Source organism: Oxyura jamaicensis, chromosome 6 (assembly GCF_011077185.1).
Source record: "Oxyura jamaicensis isolate SHBP4307 breed ruddy duck chromosome 6, BPBGC_Ojam_1.0, whole genome shotgun sequence".
Taxonomy (NCBI): Eukaryota; Metazoa; Chordata; class Aves; order Anseriformes; family Anatidae; genus Oxyura; species Oxyura jamaicensis.
This window is the reverse complement of record NC_048898.1, coordinates 11,152,512-11,178,949: the sequence shown is the minus strand read 5'-3', so window position 1 is coordinate 11,178,949 and position 26,438 is coordinate 11,152,512. Positions and strand designations below refer to the sequence as shown.

The window sequence follows — 26,438 nt, the reverse complement described above, 5'->3', positions numbered from 1 at the left end:
ACCTCTTTTTTTCTGACTGTCAGGTGCCCATGGCACCAGCACCAGCAATGGGAGTGGTGGCAGGAGCAGAGCACGAGAGCACCTGTGGACACGAGCATGCCCTGCTGGTGGCTGCTGCTGTGTGTACTGCTGCCAGCAGCTGGAAGGAGCCCCAGAGACAGTCTGAGCACGTGTGGTTCAAAAAGGTCTGGATACGTACAGGCCTGTACCTATAGCAGGAGAATTTTCTTGTGGCTGGGCTGAACTGTGCCGCTCCTTGCACACATGGGGCTTGTTTCATGGTAGCCTGCCTACAGGAGCACGGTCTGATACAGGGTGGGCAGCAACACAGCCTGCAGAAAGCAGTGGCTGCTCTGTTCTTCCGCTCCACCATCACTGTAAAATAGGGCTGCCAGGATTGCAGGAACAGTGCTTTTAGTGGGCATTACTTGATGTTGAAACTTTATTTTGAAAGTCAGCTTGGCAGAGTTAAAAGTGAAAGAGAACAGTCATGCTTTTTCAATACGCAGGAATTATAGCATTTTCTATTTCAAATGATTAATTTAGTAGAGAAGATTTTGAGGAATGTTTGTCATCTCCTCTGAACTATTTCTTGTACACGATGAATAAAACTGTTCCCCTTCAGTTTTATTTAGAGTAGGAAAGAGGAAGCACTCTAAAAAAAGGCCCAGAATATCATCACTTGATGTCTGATTTGTGGCTTTCCAAAGATTATCTTTGATTACCCAATGTAACTTCTTGCTTCAGAGAGAGTTTTGGTGAGAAAGAGAAATTTTGAGCTTGAAACCAGCATCTGTGTTTGAAAGAAAGCCTCTTTGTTACTTCTGATAACCACGATAATGGGATCTAAACTAAGGCTGGCTGTGTTTGTAATAATTACAGAACGTACACTAAGGCACGTATGCACACTGACAGTTTATGTATGTATACTGGTACTGTAAACCTGATTACAGCAGAGTAACCTTGAGAGTGTCTGAGGATGTAAATTGGGACTGAGACCAGATTCTGGATCCCGTTGAGGAATGGGACAGGCCAGTATGGTTGTGTGTCAGCTCCCTTCTCTGTGCTTTGGTATGAGTATGGCTACGTTGGCACTGACTTTTTTTTTCTGAAAAAATCTTGGAGTACTGAAGGATGGAGTATATATGTACCTATATTTTCTGTTTCTTAGTAACAATTTCATTTTCATCCACGTCCTAATGAACATCTGATTTCATTTTCACTTTGAAAAATGGAAATGGGCACCTGATTGGTAAGGCTGTACTATGCCTTACAGTTTCATCATGTAGGAGTCATTACCATGTTGAATATGGGGTTTAAATTACTTGTACTGAGTCTGCTGCTTTTTTTTTTGTTTGTTTGTTTAAAGGGATTTCTATTTGCAAAACAGAAGTGGAACTTCTGGCTGTAGAATTGCTGTGCACTTTTAGGAAATAAGCTGTTTGCTGGGGATTTCCTTGGTGAAGCAGATTGCCTCACACAAGCTCAACGTTTGCAAGTTTTGAGCCAAATTTTCAGCGGACACTATCTCCGTTTTTGATCATATTTCTTAGCACAAAGATTTATACTCAGATCACACTAGAAGATTATCTTCTTCCAAAAACAAGTGTCATAACCGGTGAATCACTTCAGATTTGTGTTCATGATGAACCATCATTTGTCTACTACTAAACACTCTTTGGTTGAAAAGTTGTGTTAAAACAAAGTGGACTTTTTTGGTTTTTGTTATTGTGAGGGCAGTGTTTTAGTTGATTGGTAGCGAGGTAGCTCCCTGTAGCTTGCCTGTTCAAAGGGAGCCATCAGTGTATGACCTGATGTTTTCATCTACTCCCCGTGGCTGCAGTCTTGTGCTTTTGATGATCCCAGTAGGTCCCAGAATAGAATGAGGATCCTCAGAAGAGTGTGAGGCCTCAGGCGGTCACCACATGTGACCAAAGCAGAAGCTGTGGAAAAAACAGCTATCCCTAATTCGGAAATGAAATGCCTAGCAGCTCAGCTGAAAATAAAATAAAATAAAAATCCAGCTTGGAAAGCACCAAAAGATTTCTCATAAATCTTCAGCATTTTTCTTGCTTACAGGCAACTCCAAACTCTTTGCTGGCAAAGTGGTTCCTGCAGTCACCACATGGGAGTTGTTACAAAAGGTGTCTGAAAGTGATTGTGTGAAAGGTGAACAGGTTTGAGAAGCAGAATTTATTCCAAGAAAAAAAGGCAATTTGAGCTGGAGAGACAGAATACTCCTTGGAAGAAAAGGAGGGCTGGTGTTGCAGCCAGGATGCTTCATTGGATTTAGGTGAAAAGGAAGTGAAGAAAAGCTTGGGCTCGGCATGTGTCATGTAGCCACGAAAAGCCTGACAGAAATTAGGAGTTTGAAATTCTCTGCTAATAAAGCTTTGCCCTTTTGGTAATACAGACGTACAAAATAAGCATGGATACTCCATGATCTGGGCTGAGGGCCAGCAGGCGGTGACCTTGGCTTCTGGAATGAATGGCGGTGTTGTTGGTTTGCTCAGTGACATGTCGTTTCCTTGGTAGATGCAAAAAGCCACTCTATGGAAAATTGACTTGAATGAATAAGTTAAGCTTGCTGTGACAAATGGGACCAAAGAAAACAGCAAACCAGCCCTGCTGTAGCTTGGTCACCATGTCACATCACTCTCTAGAAAACGTCCAGGGAAGGCTCAGCCAGAAGCTCCTGCCAGGTTCTTGTCTTACAGCTGTGCGCTGTGTAGAGGAGAGAGCCCACGGCTCATTTATCAGGATGAAGTGGTAAGGGCAGTGTCAGACACTTGGCTTCAGAATACCAGTGGGTTCGTTTTATTGGTCATATCCTTTCTTTCCTGAGCATTTGCTTCAGCGTGTTTTCCTTGTTACTTAATACTGGGTAGAAGCACCCCTGGCTTTTCACGTGTTTCTGGATGGAGCTGTCAGAACAGTGCAGGACAGTGGGAACAGGCCGGGAGAAGACCACTGCTAACACACTGTAGTGAGGTCCAAGACGTGTTTTGTATCAGAGGGCTCCCCAGGCTGTATTGGCATCAGCAGTAGACTTGCCGCCTGGAGCAGTGATGAAGCCCCGAGCCGTGGTGTGCTGGCCTGGGGCCACATGGCGTTCTGCTCTCCCGTGGCTGCAGACCTGGAGAGGCTTGATGGGAGCGTTAGTGGGTGAAACTGATTGTTCCCGATTATGTGAGAAGTTAGTTTAGATGATGATTTTGTTCTCTTCTGGCTTCCAAATCTGTTAATTGCTTTAAGAAGGAATGTAACCGATGATAAGGGCTGGCAGTGGTTGCTATCTGAAGACTGATTGGAGATGTTTGTTTGAAGGACGTTGTCTTCAGTTGCTTGGGGGTGAGCACCTACATTAAAACCAAACACAGATGACAATGGTGCCATCTACTATGAGATGCTTTGCCTGCAATTCTGTTTCCCAGAGAAGAACACTGTGCTCAGAGCATCATGGTTAACACAGAGGGGTTTTTCTTTGCCAGAAGCCCAGGCCACCTCTCCTTCTTTGGGTGGGTTGGTGCTGTGGTGCTTCATTTATTTATTTATAACTGTGAGCGTCTGGCTGTGATCCAGTGCTTTGGGTGTGGACATCACAGAGAGAAAAAGCAGAAAGAATAGGAAACTGTCCCACCCTATTGCCTTCCCTTCAGGCAACTCCGCATCTCTCCACCCCCCCTTTTCTCATAGCCGGTGGGTGACAGGGTAGCTGGTGGTCTGATGCTGATTATTGCTGAGCCTTTCTCACTACTGAAATGTCTCCATTCGAGTTAATAGTTTGAAAAACTGTCGGCATCTATTTATTGGAAAAAATGTCTCACGTATTACACATTTTCTGTGATGAGCAAGAAAGTTGTCTTTGATAATTAAAGAAATGACAGTCATCCCCGCAGAGACACAGGAAAAAAAATCACAACTGGGTGCTAAAAATGATCATTGACATCTGACCCTAGAGGAAAAGACCTGCAATTCTGAGTCCCTTGACCTCTGTTGCAGCCAGCAACAGCACTGTTAGCAGTTCCGTGCATTTAGGATTTCCCGCAGTGCCCAGTAAAATCTTTTTTTTTTTTTTTTTTTTTTTTTTTTTAATGGAATGTGTTCAGATTATACTACTTTGAAAGCCAATGTTGGCATTTAGCTGAAACTAAACCTGGTCAACTAATTCTGGTGGTCAGAATGAGCTGATGTGCCAGGCATATAATGTAGTAGTGCTGGAGCCTGACCTGGTCCCCGGAAAGTGCCAGGGGCTGAAGGCAGAGCCAAGTGAAGAGCCCAGCTCCCACGACACCCCATCCTATGACCCCTTCAGGCAATTTTCTGGTAACAACCCCCCCAGGAAACCCAGAGCAAAACGATCTCATTTGGCCTTTCGTCACTGCTTTGCAGGTACGTGTGGGCAGACTCTTCTCCATGCAGCTTTCCAGTAAAGATAACACTGGTTAGTACAAAAGAAGTCATTTCAGGTGTCTCTTTGCTTACACTGAATTCAAAGGAGTCTTCATTTCATAAAGGAAAATAAAAAAGTCTTGTAAAGCTTATTCATAATTAATCATAGCCCTATGAAAGTGAGTTCTATTTTCTTATAGATAGTTAACATAAGCATACGATCTCCTGTGGAAAGCCTGTTTAGTCTCTATTTAAATAGCCTAATGCAATTCCATCCTCTGAGGTCAGTGCCAGAGTGCCAAAATATTTTCCAATACTTTTCTGAGTATTAAGTCCTTCCTTATCACCATTCTCTGGTCCTCAATACATTTTAGCTGATTTGGAAGGCAAGCATTCTTTTTATTTATTTATTTTCAGTAACTGAAAAGGAAGTTTTCCCTGGATTACTGGATGTTAAAACTGAATCACTAGCAGGATTTTTTCCTCTTATTTATTTATTTATTTTGGTAATTTCTCTGTACTTTATTGTAGCATGTAGGGACATTAGCAGTGGTTGTTCTCTTAATATCAAGGGTAGAACTTAAGTGACTTTTTCCCCTGTATTATCTTATCACTGTGCATGGTTCTCTTGACAAGAATGTTTTGTAGTTTAGATTAGATATTTACAGATTAAATAGGTTTTTCATTTTGACTTCCGAATTATAGAGATAATCTCATTAAGTTGTTTTCATTTCCAAGTAGGTTGGAGACTGCCTGCCTTTACATCTATTTTGTGCAACGAAGGATTTCAGTGGTGGGGTTTGTTTTATTTTCTGGAAGAACATCATAGGAATGGGGCCTGGAAGAGACCTGAGGTCTCTTAAAAGTGAGGTCTCTCACTTAAAATCCACCAAAGATAAGGTGCCTAGTATTCTTGGTGCATAGTTTTGCAATGGTTCTTGAAAGGTTTTAATGAAGGAGTGCGGGATTTCTATCATGATCCCTTCTGTTCTCTGCTTTTTGTGTGTGTTGTAAACAAAATAGTCATGGTGTTTGCCTGTAGGATGTCTTCCAGTATTTTTCATTTCTCTCTCTCTCTCTCTTTTTTTTTTTTTTTTTTTTTTGTGGGCACTTCTTGGGTTTTTGTAGTTTGGAGCTCGAATTTGGGTACTTTTCCAGCTGGAGAGGTGCCAACATTGAAACTAGTGGAATCATTGCCTCCACTGCTTGCATATAACATTCCTCTCATCTCTTAATATTTTTTTTTTGTTGTTTTTATTTTTAGCAGTCGCACTGAGTCACTTTATTGGCTCCTATCATGATCCACTGCACCTCCTGCCTAATGAGTTCTCCTGGTTGTGTTAGCGCATTTGCTTGCAGTTCTCCAGTCATCACACACATTTTAATTTTGTCCTGTTATTTTTAAGTTCTGGTTTGTTAGGAAAGCTTTGAATTTTAATGCCATCTTCCTGAGTACGTCTCCACCCACTCTGCTAACTTTCCCAAGCTTCTCATGTGTAGTTTTTGCCGCTGACGGGGGTGTTAATGGACTCCTGAATGCACCGGGCAGCATGCAGCGCAGCCCCCGTACCGTCCCACTGGCGACAGCTTGCTAATAGGGCAACCAGACACTGATCACTGTGGCTCCATTAGGATTTTCCAGCTGATTGTGCATCCTGCTTATGGTCATTCCCTGCGGAGGAAACTTTCTCTGCCTCCATTTAAGAACGCCCTCTGTGACAGACCAAATAGCTTTAACCTAGTTAAGATGTGTCACTCTGACTGCTCCCTCCTAGCCACCAGGCCAGTTATCTTGTCAAGGAAGGAAATTAGATTGCTTTGACGTGGTCTGTTCTTGACAAGTTTGTGTGGGCTATTTCTCATGGCTTTTTGTGCTCCAGGAGCATACAGATTGACTGATTTTCTTCCTGGGTCTGCCTGAGCATTACAATTAGCGTCCTTGTATTTAACACAGCAAGTCCTTCCCACTTACACCTCCTAAACACCGCGTTTGTCTTTCTCCAGTATTGGAGCGTCTCCGTCCATGCTCCGCGATGCTTACAAAACAGAACTGTACGGAGTTGGCACAAATGGAAAACTAATTACGTGTCTATTCTCATGAGCTTCTCATCTGAATACTGCAGCTATTAGAGGATTAATTAGCTTGAACAAACATCAGATGTTTACAGCTAACAGATATTTCAGCTTTACATTATGCACAATACCATTATGCTAAACTTGGTGTGATTTTTGCACAAACTTCAACGACAACAAATCCTTGGTACAATACAGCTAGTTTCCAGGAAAATGTTGATACTTTTTACGAACATACTAACTGCCCTACTCCAAATAGACACCTGAGCCCTTTCAACAGCTCCCGAAATAAGCAGGCCTGCGATCCACCTTAGCAGCAGTTGCTCAAATATGTCTGCATATCTTTAACAAAAAGGGTTAAGAGCCAAAACTGATGCTGATCCACTTGCATTTCTCCAACCTAAAGAAGCAGAAAAAAAATAGAGCAAACCAGGGGTGTAACTGAAGTATCAAAATCCAGGGGGATCCCCCTTTTCCATAGTTGCAATGTATAGGCAAAGCATTTGTTGCTGTATTTGACATCCTTTTGCAGGCTTTTACAAAATATGTGTGTAACCATTTAAAATTTCCTTGATGTCAAAGAGATTATTCACAAGCTTAGCGTTAAGCATACTTCCAATAAGTTACATGACTGCAAGTATTTCTTCCAGCAAATCTGTTATGTTTCTTCTGAGCATTATCACAAATTCAACCGATGGCATTTGAGAAAGCAAACCCCTCTGAGTCTCTTTGCTACCCACTCATGGTTTCCTGTTTCTTGGGCTGGTACGCACTCTTCATGCTTGCAATTACGCTCACCCACAGTCTTTAACCCTCAAAATCTTAGTGTCCATCTGTCTCAGGGCTACAGGTTATGCTAAAAGACCCTTTGGCTGCATTAGTTCTAGTAAAACCATTACGTAAGGTATTCTCTGGATGTAAAATGCTTGGGTTATGTTTGCAGAAAGAATTCATCTGTGTCATTTACTGTCAACTCTATTTTAGAACTGAATTTGTAGAGGGTAGCCATCAGCTGTCTTCCTAGCACCTTACAAGCCAGCTGTGAAAAACCCTGTCCTGAATACAGACAAGTACAATTTATCATTCCGAACATGTATTTTTAAGGAGTCCCTGTCAGCCAAGGAGACATGGTCTCTTGTTTCCAGAGGGGAAGCCGTTTATGTTGAGTATTGAAGCATAACAACAAAGTATCTGATTCAGAAAAAGGAGCAAGTCATTCTAATCTTTCATCTCTTGGGTTCAGATTTGGATCTCCTTTTGAAGTTGGTGGGGGGATTTCTGTTGATATCAAGGGAAACTTCATCAGATGTCTCATGAACAGAGCCCGTTAAGAGTCACAAATTAAGCAGGACTGTTGTGCACTAAATAAAGTTCACGTAAATGCCATCAGCCTACGCTAAATGGGGTAATCCTTGGCCTGTTTGTGTGATTTAAACACAGACAATCTCTGTTCTGTTGTGTTTTTCTGTGCAGGGATAATGACCAGAGGCACTAACAACAGACGTGTGATGACTTGTTTGCAGAGATTTTATAACATCATTCCAAAATCTAGAGAGCAGAGGAAGCTTTCTAGTGTACTAATTCATTTTTAGTGTTAAACAGGAAAAAAATGGATCATTAATCGGAGTGCTATGAAAATAATGATGAGCCTGCTAGGAACCAAAAATACCACTGTGCGTTATTCCCCAGCACATTTATGGATGGGTCATTCACCAAATGTGCAAGGCAAGGTAGAGGGGCCTGTGGAAGCTGGCAGAGCTACTACGTAAAATACTGTTCATAAAGAGAGGTATTTTGTGCTTGCTGTTGTAAACAAGCTTTTGTAGTTCAAAGATTATAAATTCCCACTCTAACCTTTTGGAGCATTGCTTTAGTTCACACTTAATCAATTCTAAGTATAACTTTCCATATGTTCAGATCTAGATTTACTTATTTGTGTGATAAAGCTTTTTGTAATTATACAGTTAAATGTCTCTCCTTTTTTGTCAGCTTAGAAAAGAAGCGTTATTTGTTTGGAGATAGTTGCAATCTAATTTGACTGCATTTATTTCAATGTTCTTCTCCATGGAAATTGCTGTTATATTTTATTTCAGAAAAGTTTATTTGACAGTTTGGAATTTTTAGCTTGATAAATCAGCTGTAAACATTAATCCCTCTGTGCTGTAGTAATGATGATCTTTAAAGGTAAAAGCAATTAGCTCATAAACAGATTTTTAATTTCTTTTTCAATTAACTCTTTGATTTGGCTCACTGTGATTTTTTATTATTATTATTATTTTTGTACAAAGATATAATATTTTTCTTGGTCACCTTAGGCAATTTTGATGCTTTTGAATTGTAAATAATGTGCTGAGGAAATCAAAAGGAAGAAGTCATTGATGAAATCGTTCATACTTCAGAAAGCAGGAGGCGGTGTGGATACGTTAATTCTCTCATTTAGATCCCCATTCACAAATGCATCTTAAGCTTTGCCATCCGTTGGGTTTATAACTATACGGTTCTGAACTGGGATACCAGGCTTATCTGAAATAATATGAAGGTGGCCAGGTTATCTTAACAGATGGTAAGTGTACCGTGACAGCTTAATGCTCTGGGATGTGAGAGTTAGAAAGGAGTGCTGTTAAAGTACTCTCATTGGCCGGTAAGAAAAACATGCAAGATTTTGGTTCTTTGTGCTTCTTTAATACTCTATTATGGGTTGTGGCGGAACAATAATTGACAATAACTCTGCTGCTAACTGTAAAGTAGTGCCTCCATGCCAACAGCACCAGCTAATATTGTCTTGCTCCTGGCCTTTTCCATTCAAGCAGAGGCTGACTGGCCCCTTGAATACAGAAGATTAATTGTTAGTGATAGGTTGGTGTAATAGACTTGCTAGTTCTGTGAAAATTGTATGGATATCAATTTGTGTCTATATGTACATATATATACATATGTAATTGCATTATTTAATTAAAACAAAACAAACAAACAAAAACACTTCCGTATAGCGCTTGCAATAATCTCATTTAGATTACTTAATTGTACTTCAGTGGTTTTGCATGTGAGATGCTGGTGGTGATGAGGATGGCGGGGGGGAGGGAAGAGTGGATGCAATAGCTACTGAAAAGTTTGTATTTACAGAGTCACTTGGAAATATAACTTGAGATGAGCATACCACCAGTTGTGCAAATATCTAGCAGTAAGTTAATTCTCTAGGACCATGCACAGCCCGAGCACTAGGAATAACCCGCAGCCTGTGGCTGACTTGCTCTTTGCCAGCAGCCCCGTGGCTGTGCTTAGGGAGGACAGGCTGCTGACCTCTCTGTCAGTCCCAGCAAGCTCAGCAGTGCTGCAGGCTGGGGAGAATAAAGAGGCACAGAGCAAGGCAGGATAAGAGGTGCCTCTGAAGCTGATCTTGTTTGCCTTTTGAGGACTGTGATGCTGTGGGGCTGTAGTGGTCTCTAACTATAAGGTTTCTATCATGAAGATATGACGTTGAATACATGAAACCATTTTTCTCTGCTAGACATATCAATGCAAAGGATCAAGAAATGATTTTCCAAATGGTACAGAGAAAACCATCTGGATCTAGAATTCAAGCTGGAGCTTATTGTATTTCTGTTAAAGGAGTGCTAATTTTCTTATTATTCCTGCGTCTGCCTTTGCTGGGTGTTTACGGAGTGGTGCTTGTTTGTTGCTGTTTCCCTGGTCTTCCAACCCAAAGCCCATACCCTGTGCCTTTAGCAAATGGACTAATATAGAGACTCAGTCACTTTGCTTTGCTCTTCTGTGTATTTCATTAGGAAAGCTTAAAGACAGACAAAACAACCCACAAACCAACACATACTTTTAGCTTGCAATTTATCAAGAATAAGTGCTCCTTTTGCTGTGAGAGCAATTTGGTTCTGTAAAATGTATAGCTACCGTACCTATTTTGATGTTTTGTAACAAGTAACACACGGTAGATGTTACTAAAGATGCTTTGAGCTGCTCTGATTCCTTGCTTCCCAAGGAATAAAATGAGTGAAAACAATCTCTTTTGATTTTACAGTTCCTGTTCTGGGAAATGCCAAGGGAGAAACCCTCGCTGTTGAGTTGCCTTCACACCTGACAGGCCTCCGGTTAGAGCTGCTTCACAAGGTAAGCGTGCTTCCCACTATTCTCCTGTGCCTGGTGCTGCGAGGTGGACAGGAGCAGGAAGGAGGGATCGCCCTGTGCTCAGCCTGCCAAGAGGAAGGGTGAGCCCTGGGGCACAAGTCACTCAGATGCCTGACCTAGGATTTCTGCATGATTTTTCAGATCTATTCAGTGTTCATTGCCATCACCCAATGTTGCGAGAAAGTTGTCTGACTTCTGATCATTTGGTTAGCTTTCTGCAGACTTAATATGTTGACATGGATGGGTGAAAACTGTGATCTGTGCTGGGAACTGATGTGGAAAGAAGGGACAAAATACACAGCAGGAAAGTGTTGGGATTTAGTGATGTATCTCAAATCCCCGCTTGGCTGAGAGTTTGGTACAGTCCCTGTGTGTGTAAATCTTGATGTGACTTTTGGTGCAGTAAGACTGTAGCCTGGAAATGTAGGCAAATAATATTGATATTTGCAGTCCTATCCTAATGTTCCATTCAGTTCTTAATCCTCAACATTTTTGTCTAGATGCTCCCAGTTATGCCAGTGCATTCCACAGATATGCACAATAATTCTAGGGGATTATTGGCTTGCTTTTCCAGCTCCCTTTCTCACTTGTTAACTGTCTCTGCAAAGATATTTTACTTGGAAACTTCAGAAAGTAAAATATCCGACTTTGCTGTTTCTGAAGTCTGATTTTTGGCTGCCTCATAGAGTTGGCTGCAGTATGAGGCATATTTTTCCTTCAGCTCAGACTGATGAATTAGATATTATAGCTTAGTAAATTAAAAGAAGCTAGGAAATGCAGTTTGATGCAAACTAATTCAACTATTTTCAAATACAAAAATTGTTTGGCTGCCATTTTGCACTAAAACAGAAGAAAATATTAGATTGTTTACCAGCGAGGCAGTTTTACTTTCTGGGTTGGAAAGCCTATTTGCTGTCTGACATTGATTTCTACATGCTTTTTCTATCTGAGGTGACTGGGTTTGAGGAGTAATGGGTCCAGTCACCCATTGGCAGAGAGGTGTCCCTATCGTCATGAGCAGGAGGAGACCTTTGCTCATGGTCTCGGCACAGAGGCCAAGGAGTAACGCTGCATAGACCCAGGATATCCCCTGCCAACTTAGAGGTGATCCTTTCAGGCCAGCGGGAGGGCAGCATGTGTAAGGGAAACGTGCCCTCGGGATGCCCGTGCTGCGTCTGTCATTCAGATAAACAGGCTGCTTTACTCCCAGGAGGCATCAGTTTGTCGTTCTCTGTGCATATTAAAATTCATCTTGAAATACAACCACAAATATTCTTATCAGCTCTGGAAAATTCCACGGGTGTAAAAGAGAGAAGTGCAAGAACATTTGATATGTTCTGCTCTTATTAAAAGATGTCATAGAACCACTTCTGATAATTTTATGTAATGCCTTTACAAATGAAAATTTGTAGCTAATGCAAAATAAACTATGACAAGGAACCTCACAATAATTTTTGGTGTTCCTTGCTCCACAAAGGCATTCCACAAGCTCATCTAAAAGGATTTTGTACAGTGCTGATAAGAATGTATTCTGTACATGGTCTCCTACTGAAAACAACATTATACTTAGGTTTTATTAATTAAGAATTCCTCATAAACAACAGTATCTGTGGTTTTAATATTGAGCTCTGTGAGGGGAGCCATAAAACTAGTTGCACGATGACAGTGTGGATAGTTTAACCCCCTTTTGTCTGGAGCTTCTGCCAACTATGATACTGCCAACTATTATAAATGGTTTGCAATTTGAAGGAGCTGTGTTTTGCCAAGTTGTGTGTGTAGTGAAAACATAATGCACTAGTTCAACCGAGCGCTGCTCTGTGTGTAATTTTAGCCTGGCAAATCATTATATTGTGCTAAAAGCTTGCTGCAACCTTACTGTTGTAAAGCATTAACAGTGTCTGTAGGCCTCCACCTCCATTAAGTCAAATTCCATTATAAATGCATCTCTAATGACGTGTTTTGCTGTGGACTAGGAAATGCTTTCTCCCCACCAAGCGTTTCACTTTGACATGGAGGGCAGTCCACAGTAAATAAAAGTTATTTGAATTAGTACAACGTGGGAGATGCTCAAAAATCTGTAACAGAGTCTTCTCTGTTACTCCCAACACCAGTCCTTTGCCTGGAAACCTCACGGATTCATTCACGGAACTCAGAACCATCTGGCAGTGATAAAGCATAGCACATACCCTGCAACTTGCACACAAAGCAGTAATTGGAAATGAGAGATAATGCGGAAGTCATAAATCTCAAAAGCATCACCATCAGCTGAACATCTACATAAAATTACTGACTGCATCTGTGTTTCAGCTTTCTGTTGTTTTCTGTCATATAATTTGTTCTTTTGAAAATAAATGAAAAATGGAAAGGTGTAAAATAGGTGTTAAACCTAATACTGTGCATGTAAATACATAAAAGCCAAAGGAAAACAGGTGCTCACTGAAACTTTCTCTCTGCAGAGTGATCTATTTAAAAATAGCTGCTGCAGAGTACAATAAGTACAATAACACACAGAGCTTGATGCTTCACTTGTGGTAACTTGCATAGACAAGAGAAACACTCATGACGCGTGTGGCTGTGATCCTTAGTGTCAGGGCATATTGGAAAACAGCTTCAACCAGCCACAGGAGGCAGCACGTGGACAGCGAGCTGCTGAAGGTCACGCACTGCCTCTGGTAATGGATGCTCTCAGGTAGATCAAACGGTAGCTATTCCTGGCGCACTTATTCCTCTCAGAGCTTCATTAATCATCACAAAAGTGTTTTCCTGCAAAATATGGGATGCCATCCATTCATTCGTTGGCAAAGGAAAAGGTCTATTTCAGGGAGGCCTGAGAGGCACTGATAGCTAATTTACCAGCACCGCTCAGGTGACCTGTGTAGGCAATGAGGACCGGTTCAAAATGTCAAGATATTTTAAAGTAGCAAAGGTGCAAGTAGTTCATTTAGAAGCTGAAACAGGAAGCATGGATTAGCAGCCAGGAGCAAGCACTCTGCTTCTCCAGTTGTCCAAAACCTTTTAGAAGTTGGACGGGAAGCCATCGAGGATCACGGAAATACTGGGCAACACTTTGGCAGAGGTGACCGTCTCATGGCACAAAAATATTGTGGCTATAGGCAATGTATTAATTGTAATGGGATTGGGTTATGGCTCTGTAAATGCAGCATAGCATGAGGTAGTCCTACAAAACACACCTGCTGGGAAACCAGCAACTTACATGCAGCCTGTTTGGCATCTGCTGCTACTTCTGTTGTTTGAGATAATCAGGAATTTAGAAGAAAGCTAAATTTTCCTGCAAGCCACATTAACCTAATAAACTAGCCCCTCTTTGTTTTAAAATCTTTAGGTGATTGGTTTTGTTCAAGGTAAGGAGTAAAATTTATGCCTTACAAAAAGGAAAATATGTTAGCCATAGTTGGTGCTTGACTGTCTTATTTCTGAAATACTTTAAATTATGTAGATTATTTAGTCATCAGAAGAAAGCAAACCAACCAAAAACCACATTAAGGTCTCCGTGTTACAGCAAAGTTTCATTAGGACTTGAGCCTCATTACTCTCTTCCTAATAACCTCAGCTAAATCTGTGCTTTAGGTACTGTAATTTATTCTTGAAAATGAATTTTTTCCTGCATCTAAAAATAGAATAATAGAAAGGAAGGGTTCTTTCTCCTCAGGAGATTACCTACTGCAACACCATACACTGAGGAAGATCAGATTTGTCTGCAAATTTCCTGGTGGATATTTTTGGAACTTTTTTCAAATATTAAGAAAACACTGTACTAAGAAAGATTGTTGAACACTTTTTTTTAACTCAGGGCTGGGTTGCTGTTTTTTTTTTTTATTTTTATTTTTTTCTTTCAAGGAGCCTCTTCCTGTTGCTCACTCCTCTTTCCCCTTTATAATGTCCAGTGGTGAGTTCATTTCTGTATTGTGCAAAGCTTGCACTCTGTTGTCGACCAAGACTTCATGAATACCTGCCCTGATCAAGTGATTCAGTAAGAATAAGTCAACAGCTTCACAATATTTAACCTCAGTGCTTCTTGCTGCAAATTCTTTGTAGCCTCCTTTTTCCTCCCTTTCCCAACCCCCAGTGTCCATGGTCATCGAGAACAATTAACACTGTAGATTGCATGGAATTTTTTTACTTATTGGAAAATGAGGATCAGTGCTCTTTAAACAAAACAATCCAGCTGCATTACCCCAAACAACATTTATTTTCTGCTCCCCTATTCTGGGCACCTCACATTGTCTCTGTCTCCAGTTGAGCCCAGTATTCCATTTGAACATACTAAAAAGAAAGGCATAATTACCTCTCCTGTCTTGCGTACAGCATATAATATCCCTTTTATTACCTCCCAGAATGGATTTTTTTTTGTGCAGTGTTATGTAATTGACTCAACTGTGATTCATATTAGCACTGATATTTTTCAGCAGTGCTGCTGTGTAGGCTGACAACTCTGCAAGTCTTAATTCTCCTCCACATTTTAAAAATGGATGCTACATTCTGTCCTTTAATCCAATTAATCAAATTTACTTTGCACTCTTCACATCCCAGATTTGCAGATCTCAGTAACTTCTTTGTCCAGTCCTTTGAGAATTGTAGGATAAATAACTTCAAGTCTTCCTGGCTTCAGTCTTATCTACGTCTTCAGGATAGACTCTGAGTCACATTTTTTTCTGTGTTAGTTTTGCTCTTGACCCCTTGTTAAGTTGACCGCAGCAAACCTTTTTCAGCACTTGTGTACTGATTACTTGAGTTTTTTTAAAGAAGCCATCAGCTTTATGACTGCCCAGCAGTAATAATCCCCGTAACAGAAACAGTGTTTGTTAAAGCAGCCCCCAGGGCACAAACATCCCTCATAACGCTGTATTCCGCAAAGTTATTTTTGGAGAGGCCTTTTCAAGCTCTGTGTTATTGCTCTAGACAGTGCTAGATACTGGTGCTATGGGCATATTTATTTATTATTCATTTTTAACCACGGGGTTTTGGACAAGTTTAAAAAAATTGCTCTGTGGGTCTTCAGCCCCAGTGATTTGTTAAGCAGTTTATGGCTTGTGATGGGAATGTTTGGAGGCTTTAAAAAATATTAATATCACAGAAATGTCACACCAATTTCATGTGAGTGTTTTGCCTCATCTTCAGGAAATCTTTTTCACCTTGAAAAAGCGTGCACATCCTAACATTTGTGTGGAGTTATCTGTGTTCTTTCCAGAACTTTGAAACCCCATACCCACCAGCATTTCCTTTCTTTTGGAAAGCTCAGATATTAAAGGTGCATTTAGGGATATCTGCTAGTATTCCAAGAGAGACTACTTGTAAGTAGTAACATGGACATGGTTAGTTTTAATCTGAATTGTAAAATAAATGTGACTTTTTGTTGCTCTTCATGTTAGAGGTGTATGTGAGTACGAGGTCAGCTGAGCTGCTTTGAAGAGCCAGATGTGGCTGAGGAATGGTGTTTTTCACATGCAAGGCACTTGCTTGTGGGCCCAGTATCGAAATGACTAAGTCTTGTTGCCGTAAAGTATGTTGCTGATTGCCTCAACACTGTTTGAAAGGTTAGGAGTTTGTTCCATAGATTACTGGAACTGTTAGCTTTATCGTGAAATTAGACAGATGCCAAAGATTATGTAGATCTGGAAGCTGAGTTGTTATCCCTTACAAAGATGATCCATTTAAGCTCACACACGTTCCTTTAGCAAAGTACCTCATATGTATTTCAGTTTGTGCTGGAGTGTCTGGCTTACTGCTTTCCTTGTGTTCTTGATAGCAAAAGTACCAAGCAGGTACACGTTTGCTGCTTCGCTGGAATTGCAGAAAAAGGGCAAACAGGTTTTAAGAGTTCCTGCTTGGAGGCTTATTATCTATTGCTAATGTGAGTGTATACCATTAGCAACCACTTGACTAATTTTGCTGCCTAACTTGCTATGAAAATTGGTCCTAATATGTTTAATCTTGTTGCTTTCTTTCTCTTGAAATACCTGGTTGCCCAAAAGTTATATGGCGTAGTGTATCAGCAAGTGACTTTGTGTTATACTGCTTGCTTGAAAAATATCCTTTTAGTGTCTGTCTACATTAGTAAAACATAATTTATCTTGATTAGGGTACTAGTGTTTCCTGCTCAAGGGATAAAACCCCTTGGATCATTGTACACCAGAGAAATCTCTATCCTTTCACAATGTCAGCTATGTAAACATGTCTCCTCTGAGCTCCCAGTATCTAAATATTTTTGAAGCAGTTCTGTGATTGCAATAAACAAAGAAAAGAAATATGTAAATTGTGCTGACATAAAGACAGTTCCAGGACCAGACTGAGGCCACCAAAGAATTGTTCTACTCTGAGGGACTCAATTTCTATCCTCACTATTTATTTTAAATGCTCTTGTGGCTCACATTGCAGCTAGCTTTGCTGCCCTTGCTCTTCTGAATTATCATCTCAGTAGTGGTGTGTGCTGGAGAAATATGCATCCCAGCGTGTCAAGTCATCCATAAGAGAAAAGCCTGCCTTTGTCAAGAAGGCCTTCAAGATGAGACAAAACCTGGGTTGGGAAAGCAGCTTACTCATGTTGCTGAGGTCCTCATGTCATAGGTTCAGGAAAAGCAAGATGTGTAGGGCAGAACTGAACCGTTGTAATGTGCACGAAGCGAAGAGAAGCCTGTGCTCACTGGATTCAAGTGGCCACATCAGCTGAATGGCCTGGTGCCCATCCAGTACCAAAACAAAACTGGTTGATCTGGACCCTGGGTTTAAAAGGTGGAATCCCTACCTCATTTAAAAAACAAACAAACAATCAAAAACATCAGAATAAGTTTTTGGAGATGTGGAGCCCAAATTTTGATGGAGCCCAAATACTTTCTCACTGAGAAATTGAGAATTGGATTAAAAAAAAAAAAAAGTCAAAATTTTCCCTCCCCTTTCTTTTTTTTTTTTTTTTTTTTTTTTTCCCTCATAATATTGGCTTGAACAATTTGATTTCCTTTATTTGGCAATGAATGAATACATAAATAAGTTATTTTTACAGCTCTTTTGAGGTGTTAGAAAAGTTAAGGTACGTCTCATATTGTTTCTTAGAGAAAAGTGGGAAAAATATCAAAAGAGGGAGTTCTGTGTCCTTCAAAGGGATTTTTACCTCTTTTTTTTTTTTTTTTTTTTTTTTTTTTTCTGTTCAGAAAGCTTTTTCCTATCCTTTCTCTTTTTACAAAGTCATTCAACAGATTTTATAATAAAACACTGAACAAGAAGATGAGCTGAGTAAGTGTGGCTCTGCTTTTCTGAGGTAGCAGTTGCATCCCTCCTAGTCTCTCAGCAACACATTTGATGTTTTGGCCATGTTTCTGTAAAAAGGTTGAGGTATTTTTCCTTAAAGAAGCCTTGTGCAGTTTTCTCTGTTTCTTTAAACTGGGAATAACTTGTCAGTTTTTATTTATTTATTTATTTATTTTCCCCAGAGGGAATAGTTTTCTATTAAAAATGCTCAAACCATTTGATTAAAATATTTAGCAAAAGAAGGAATTACAAAGTACTTAACCTAATGCCTTCAGAAACCTGTACAATGTTCTGATGTTTTCTTTCTTTTCCTAATTCTTGTTGGATTGAAAGCTATATGCAAAATACATAAACATGACAAAACCTTTCAGAATAGAAGAGGAGAGGATAAAACTATTCAAAACTTATGGGGAAATTCAAGGATATTTTGTATGATTGTCCTCCAAGGCCAATATGGTCTTCTTAATTTCAGCCCAGTAAGGCAAAGAAGAGTTTTGAAGCAGATGTCCGAGACAGGACAATTTAGGAGAGAATCCTAAGATGTATTGGGTCAGGAAGGTTCAAACTGATTTCAGTGTCTCTGATTCTATCAAGGGTCTGTAAATAGTTAGAGATGAAGCTGTTTATAGAACAGGATAGCATCAATTTAAAAATACCCTTTTTATTTGTGGAATGTTTCAGCTGATGCTACCGTTGTAACAGAAACAGCTTTAAGAGATTTTCTGTGATGAATCTCAAAGTTGCAGGGCAGAGTTTGATGCAGAGTAAGAAACACCATGTTCCCTCCCAGAGCAGGCTGCAGAAAAGACTTGGGGAAGCACTTGGGTACTGAAGTGATGGCTATGGAGGGGCAGCTCAGCCTTAAAGCAGCTTTTGGTTACTATGCAGTTTGTCATTAAATCTTACATCATTACGTGGCATTTTACACCAAACAGAGAGACTGAACCAAAGTGCTAATTGACGACCGGTTCACCGAGCGCTGCTGGTTGTGTGTGCAGCAAGCAAGGTATGGTTACACTGTTTGAGGGCTGGTTCATAACACTCACAGAGCAGGAAATCAAGACTGTATAGACCTGCTTAACTGAAGACTTTCCTAGCTTTGGAATACTTTACTTCTACATGCAGTGATTAATGAAATCATTCTGCAGCCTTAATAACCTTCTCCTTAGCACGCCATCTTTTGATTACAATTTTATATTCCATCTCTTCTTCATGCAAAGCATACAAAAGAATATGTTCTATTTTGCTCAATAATAGCTTACTCCAGATTTCCCAATGAAATTAAATGAGAAAGAAAAACTAGTGAGGGAACCATGACCAAAATTATACAGAAATTATTGTAGAAAATCTTGAAGTATTTGTATATATTATTGATTCAGGTGTATATTTGCATGTGCAAGTGATCAAGAGAGTAAATCCTCATTAGTATGTATTATTTCAGTCATTGTAATTAGTCATCTGTCTTCTCTCTCTCTCTTCTGCCCCTTCCCCCAGCAACTTTTGATTGCTGTGGAATGAGAGATGTCACTGAACCATATGTAATGTGTGAAGCCATCAATGCAAATTCCTCACATTTTTCAGGGGAGGAGATTTTTCGGCATGCACCATCAGTTTACACAGTGTCTTTGTCTTTCAAAATGCTACAATGTGTTTAATGGTTTATGTTGTTTGTTATTGCCTGCTGAAAAACAAATGCACGGTACTGGTCCTTACCGATGCAGTGTTACTCTTCCTGCAGTTTAACATAGAGGTTACTGATACTAAGTTGTTCCCTGTACAAAACCTGCTATGGAAGGATATCCTCTGAACAGCCTGAAGACTGATGGCTGTAGCCACCATGCAAAAGCACTGTAAATTCAATTCAAGGTTTTAAGCTTATTTTCTTAAGTTTCTGATATCTGGGAATATGTATTAATAGGTTGGAGTTTCTGTATTGACTGGTAACAGGAAATGGTTTCTCACACAGTTACATGTAGGCAGGAGCAAGGGGACTCTTAGCTGCCTGTATGATGTTCTGGAAAGGCAATTTCTTCTGGGGAGAGGCAATACTTGGTTCCTTCTCTGGGCTGTGATGTGCCACGGGGTTCTCTCTCTGGTTTATCCGTTAGGGATTTGTTTCTTGCTGAGCCTCAACTTTTATAAAGGATCAGAACCAGGTGTATCTGAAGGGGAAAAGAGAGTGTTAATGGTGCAGAAGGCATCTTGTGTGGAGGAAAATTGTGAGGATTCTCGGGGCACTGGAGGCCTGCACCCCAGTCTGCAGGGAGAGAAGCCAGGGCAGTTTTCACTTCTCCAAGTCTGTTTCTGCTCCTTTCACATGGAGCCTCCTTCATCAATTTGCTGTCAAGGTTTCCTCCTTCTTCCTCCTCCTTTTCCTTCTAGATTTCTGTCTATACAGAAACTTCTGGAAGAAGATCTCAGTTAAGATTTCTGTTTTTATTGAATTCTGAGACTGCTTTTGTGTTACGAAAGAATGAGATGAAGTTATATTGCTATTCTGTATCTCTGTGTTCTCTGAGGAAACAAACGCATGTATGAGGGCACATGGATGCAGGAGAGGTCTGAGACTTTGTTCACTGGCTACTGCTGTCTGTCTGATAAGGACCATGTCCATTGCTGACAATGAAGTTGAGTTGCTGTAATCCTGCCGAAGTGAAACATGAAGAGGAAAGCAGCAGATCAATGCTGTTTTCTGGTCTTACCAAAGAAAAGAATTTTAGCCTGGAAAAAGAAAGTTAAATTCTTTTGATCGGTGCCATATGCTTGACTTTATAATAAGCCTTTCTGTTCCTTCTTCGCTGGATCAGATTGAGAGTGGGATAATTATCAGTGAGGGGTAGAAATAAAATAATCAGTTTGCTGTGTCAAAATATCTTCATTTTTATGTCAGTCACACTGTCTTTCTGATACAGTGAAAATCAACTGCAGGTTTAAGACCAACAGCATAATAATTGAACTTCAGCATTTTCTTTGCCATTGGTGACAGATTTTGCTTTGTGGACAGGGGAATAGGGCACGTGTTTCTAACGATGGCCAGTATTATGGTATTAAAGTTAAAAGCACGAGCAAATGGTACTAGTCCTGCCGTGTGCCTATTCTTCACACCTACTGTGATTTTCAAAACCAAACCAAACCCCCTAATTTAACTGGTTTTACAACAGGATTTTTTTTTTGTTAACATATATGCAAAAGAAGTGACAGCAAATATTTTGGTCTTGTAGATGTGGTCCTCTGCTCCTTGTGGCTTCAGGAAGAGTTTACACAGTTGAGTTTTTTTTTTCTGAAAAAGTGTGCCAACATTGCATGGACCTGCGTCTAATTAAAAAGCTTCTAATTACTTAAGAGATGTTATGACCCAAATGCTCTTATAAAAACCAAGAATCTTTAAGATACATAAAGGAAGCAATGAAATCTCTATTGTGAATATATTCTTTGTACGGAATTTTATTAACTTATTTTAATCAAAGCTCCAACAGTCATAGGTGTTGGGAAAAGATGATAGGAGATTGTTTCTATAGATGATTGGTATTGCCATGGAAATACTGTTCTTCAGAAGTAAGAAGCCTCCTTCCCATTGTACATTATGGACTACTAAAACAACATTAAAAAAAGGAAAGAAATAAATGAACTTATTCCAGCAATAGACAATAATAAATGTTTTTTAGGATAATGCAAAAAGATATTAGTGTTGGATGGCAAAATTGCTTTTGTTTTACAATGGGCAGTAACACAATTATCAGATGATTAGATTTTGACTGTTTTCCAAAATTTAGTTGGTACAGAAGGATAGAATTTGTTTTTTTTTTTTGGCACATTGTGATTCGTTTCATAAAATCAGTCTGTGAGAAATCTGTGTTCAATACTGTCTGGTGTTTTTTTTGCGTTTTTTTTTTTTTTTTTTTTTTTTTTTTTTTTTTTTTTGCCCCTGGATTTGAATTGTTCATATCAGATAATATAATAACTGTTGGTAACTCAAGAATCTGTCATGATTTGGATAGAAATGGTCTATTTGTTCTTCACTCTGGCTTTAATTTGCATAAGAGTAGATAACTGTAGTTCTACAGCAAACGAATAATAGAGTCAATGCTAGTGTGAAAGTGTTTGGGAAGTGCTCATTAGTGGAAGTATTCATTATTTTTCATTCTTGGAAATTACATTTATTAATAGCTGAGAATAGAGTCCTTTCCCTAATTTTCTGTCACACTGCTCAGAAAGCCTAAAAGCTATTTCCAGACCACTCTTAAGAGTTTTATTTTCATTTCACCACCAGTTTTCATCCTAAAATACCAAAAGAAGGATGAGAGAGGAGGTGTGCCCTATCTTATTCTTTAATCTTCTGGTCACTAAGAGCCTGTTGGTGGTTTGATCTTCCAAAAATGGAAGAAGAGACTTCAGTCATCCCATTTTCTGTGGTCTACAGTATGGGAATGAATGAAGACAAAAGAAGGTATATCTATAATCAATTTAGAGTTGAAAAGCATTTCTATAGCTAACTGGTTGAAAGCACTGTCATGAGATGTTACCTAGGGCACATAATTTATCTTTGCTCAAATAAGAATTATGGAGACAGATCTGTTTCCTCAGCAAGGATACCAAAAGAAGGGCAAGATGGTGCCTGCTAATGGCGTAGCCTCTTCTGACGGAGATCAGTATGATTTTGACAGTTCTTTTTTCAGAAGAATTTCTAACATGAGAGGTTCATAGCTAGAAACATGAAACATGTCTACCAACGGTATCCTGATCCCAAAAGGTATACCAAATTCTTAATACTACATTAATAATTTCTGTTATTTTAGGAATGAGAAAATCTCCTGCTTTATTGTGATTGTGTGCGAGATAAATTCTACAGGCTTCATCCATACTTTGGTGAAGGGAGTCCTTCAGCTATCGATTCCTTCCCTCCACAAATATGCAGCATGGTAGGTATGTCATCTTTCCCCTGTATTTCTCTGTTTTCTTGTACACCTGAAGAGAGTCATCGGCTGCTGGCATGCAGATAAGATATGAGAAGGGCAGGATCCTGAACTTTGAGCTTTGCCCCCAGAAAAAGAGAGAAACCTGAGTGAATGCATTCCCATAAATCCTACACAAAATCACATTTAAAAGATGAAGAGATTTTTCTTGTACTTTTGCCAGTTCCATTAGGTGCCCAGTAGCTTTAAGAAAAATACGCTGGGTCCTGTTTTGCAGCCATTCTCTTTATTAGAGTTCTGGTCCTCTAATTCTATTTATGTAGGCTATATTCATGTTCTTTTGTTAAAGTAGGCAGAAAAAAATAGTGCTCTGTAGGCTTTGTTTTCTTCAGCTAATTTTTCTAAGACAGCTTTAAAAATGTTTAATCCATTATAGAAACAAGTCATTTGTACCACAAACATTATTTTAGATACTGTGAGGCACTGTCTTACTCTGAAGCTCTTCGATACCCTGGTTGCCATGGCAAGTGTGAGAAAGAATAAAAAATTCCTGCAGCGAATACCTTTGTAACTCCAAAATCATCACTCAGCAGGGCTGTGTGCTTAATAACTCATAAAAAATACTGTGGGTTTTTCAGAAAGCAGGGAGGGAATTTCTCCACTGATTTGGCTCGTTCTGTTCAGATGATTGCAGATGCTGCTGGAGAGCAGAGGTGACCAGGAGGGGTAGCTGCATGATGGTGTGATTCTGAGCCTTGGCGTGGGTGTGAGCCTGCTCACACCTTCATGCAGAGAGAGCTGAGCTCCCTGGCACTGCGGTGGAGCGCTGCGGAGTGGGAGGGAGCCGTGCTGCTGCAGGCAGCGTGGGTGGCGTGAGCAGGCGGGGAGGCTGCAAGCATCCCTCATGCCTTCCCCTCTGCCAGGAGGAGGAGGAGAGGCTGGCAGCACATTCAGGCTGTGGATGATTTTGCTAGCTGATGTGTCTGAAAGCCCGTGCTCATGCCCCCTCACATTGGGTGAAGGCCCCCAAACCCACATGCCTCGTGGCACTGGGAAGGCTGAAGATGCAGCTTGTGTCTGCTGGTAGGCACCTTCCGCAGTCATGAACTGTCCTCTCCATGGTGCCCCATGTGGCAGCCCTGCACACCTTCTGGCATGCTCATGGGCTGCAGCATCTCTGTTACGCCATGCAGAAATACCCCTGACCTCCAAAAGCTACCGGCTTTATGTGGTTAGGAGGGGAACAGTTTTGTGTAGTGAATACAGGGTACAGCTCTCCAGCATCCTGCCTATCCTAAAGACATCCCAAGTTCTCCCAGACCATAGGAATGTAATTTTTGAAGCTTTTCCAATGAAGCCTGACCCAGAGGCACTTGGTACCCAATAAATCATATTCATACTCGGAGCATTTTGCAGAGTTCAGGTGGAGACCTGCAGTGGGGTGACAGCATTTCAAGACTTCCAGTGATAGATGAGAGTGCCCACAGTCATAACAACTTGGTGCAGCATCCCACTGCTAGCACCATCTGCTGCAATTTTTAAATATAGAAGGGGATTTTTCTTAGTCAGCATGTTTCTGTCAGAACTAGCTCTTCTGCCTCTGCAGAGCTTCAAACTTCATCAGCTTTCTAATGGCATACCACAACACAATCTGATCTCTTCAAAGTGTTTGCATTTCCTTAGCAAAAGGAATCAGTTTTTACTCATCAGTAATTTCTGTTTCTGTGCCTGTACTTATGTCTAAAATGTTTCCGTCTTTGCACTATAATTTCTGTTTCTATCAAGAATGATTTTAGGGTTTGAGAAGCCATCAACTGCTGAAATATGCGGAGAGATGCTTTTTATTTATTTAATTATTTTCCTGAATATTGCTACTATAAAGAGAAATCTGTGAAAATGCCGTCAAGCAGCCACCTTCCTTAGTCAGCTTCAGCTCAGCCCCAGCTTTTGTATAGTAGGTGCCACAAAAATGTGTATTAAAGGAATGCTAAATAGCCATGGAAACTGTTTGCAGAAGGAGGGATAACTTTTCTCAGGTTGTTTAAGCATCTGTAAGCTGTGTGCAGAGGCAACAACAGTAAATACTGTAGGGAAATCATTTTCTTGAGCTGACAGGGGCTTAGGCTAGTATAAGCCATCAGGCATCACTTAGGCGGTGGCAGGGGTGGGCTGCTGTGCTCCTCATTGTGTAAGAAACCAGCGACCATGTGCGGAGTGCACAACTTGTCCTTGCTTCCAGAGGCTTGCTGCTCCTCCTGTCCCCGGCCCCTGCGGAAGGTGTGACACAATGGGGACGTCCCGCAGGGCTGGCAGCCGCAGGATGCTTCTTCCTCCCATTGTTCCCCCACAGCTGCTCTGCAAACACTTCCTTCCCTTGCTGCCCCTGCAGAGTGGCTTAAGAAACACAACCTGCAGGGAATTGCCCCCTGTGTAAATAAAATTTTACATATGTGCGCTGTGCTTGCATGTTTTGGGACTTTAGCCTGGTCTATTTAAGAAAGGTTTTATGTTTTTTGTTTGTTCGGATCCTGCTAAGCAGGTGGTTATTTTGCTGAGAAGGGTGCCTGCCCATCTCAAAACATATTATGGTATGGTTATCGTATACTGACCTGATATGCAGCAATAATTTGAAAAGGTATGCAGATGACTAAGAAACTCATATTTCTTTATGTTGCAGTATGTAATGCCCTCTTCTGAGCTGTTAGTTCCTCATGCAAACATACACAACGTTCAGCTGCTGAACTGAGAATTGATATATGTATTAGGTGAAGATCCACTTGAAAAATAGCTACAGTAATCATTCTTCATAGCTACATATCATGTCTGACATAAAATGAGAGAACAAAGTCACTAGCTGAAGCCTTGGACAGCAGATGAAATGTCTGGCTAATAAAGGCTGAAAAACAAGATTGGTGACAGACATTATGATCGTCCTGGCCGATGTGAGTTCAAGAAGCCTGAGATTATTTTGCTTGCTTTTTCTGTGCCTGCTGTTCATCAAATCCTTTCATTCAGCTTTGGCTGTCCTGAGTCCTTTGGCTGTGTAGGATGCAAGTAAAGCAGTCCAAAAGAGGAGATTATGGGATGAAGTATACAGGTAGCAAGTATGAATATCAGAGCTAATCCCTGAGATTTTGTTCTTATTTCAAAGTTTGAATTCAATACTAGTCTAATACAGTACATGACTAACACAAAGCAAGGTTCTGTGTCTATTTATTTTCTGTAAAAGAAGTTCTGCAGCTAGGTTTCCTGCAATGGCATTATACTTATGTTTAGGACTAGTACAAAGGGCTATGGGAATAGTACAAAAGGCTATGGGAATAATACAAAAGGCTATGGGAATGACAAATTCATGGGATTATGGGGTACTTGTGGTAGGATCTCAAGCAGTCATCTAGTCCAGCCTCCTGCTTCCTTCTTCTATTCCTTTGCTTTGCCAGATTTCTTGTGTGGTTTCATGTAGATGGTTCAAACTCTCTGTGCCCCCCTTTTCCTATGCTTCAGCTGAGAAATAATATAAGAGCATTGAATATATAACCTGAATGTTAGGCAGCTTCATGAAACCTTGTGAGAGCTAAAATAAGAAATGTTTATTCAAATCTGCATGCTGTTGTCAGTCTATCTAAGTCATATATGGTACCAAACAATTAGCTGAGT

The 26,438-nt window shown here is 40.4% G+C and overlaps 1 protein-coding gene and 1 long non-coding RNA gene across 6 annotated transcripts in view; one reads left to right on the top strand and one right to left on the bottom strand.

The window, feature by feature from the left end:
- Positions 1-26,438, bottom strand: part of RASGEF1A (RasGEF domain family member 1A) — a 159,110-nt gene that overhangs the window by 52,443 nt on the left and 80,229 nt on the right. The window lies entirely within an intron of this gene.
- The window catches only part of LOC118169110, a 177,645-nt gene continuing 161,394 nt past the window's right edge, over positions 10,188-26,438 (top strand). For all 4 annotated transcript variants that reach the window (XR_004751926.1, XR_004751928.1, XR_004751925.1 and 1 more), the window contains exon 1: positions 10,188-10,587. This is a non-coding gene — a long non-coding RNA (uncharacterized LOC118169110). The remainder of the gene's footprint in view (positions 10,588-26,438) is intronic.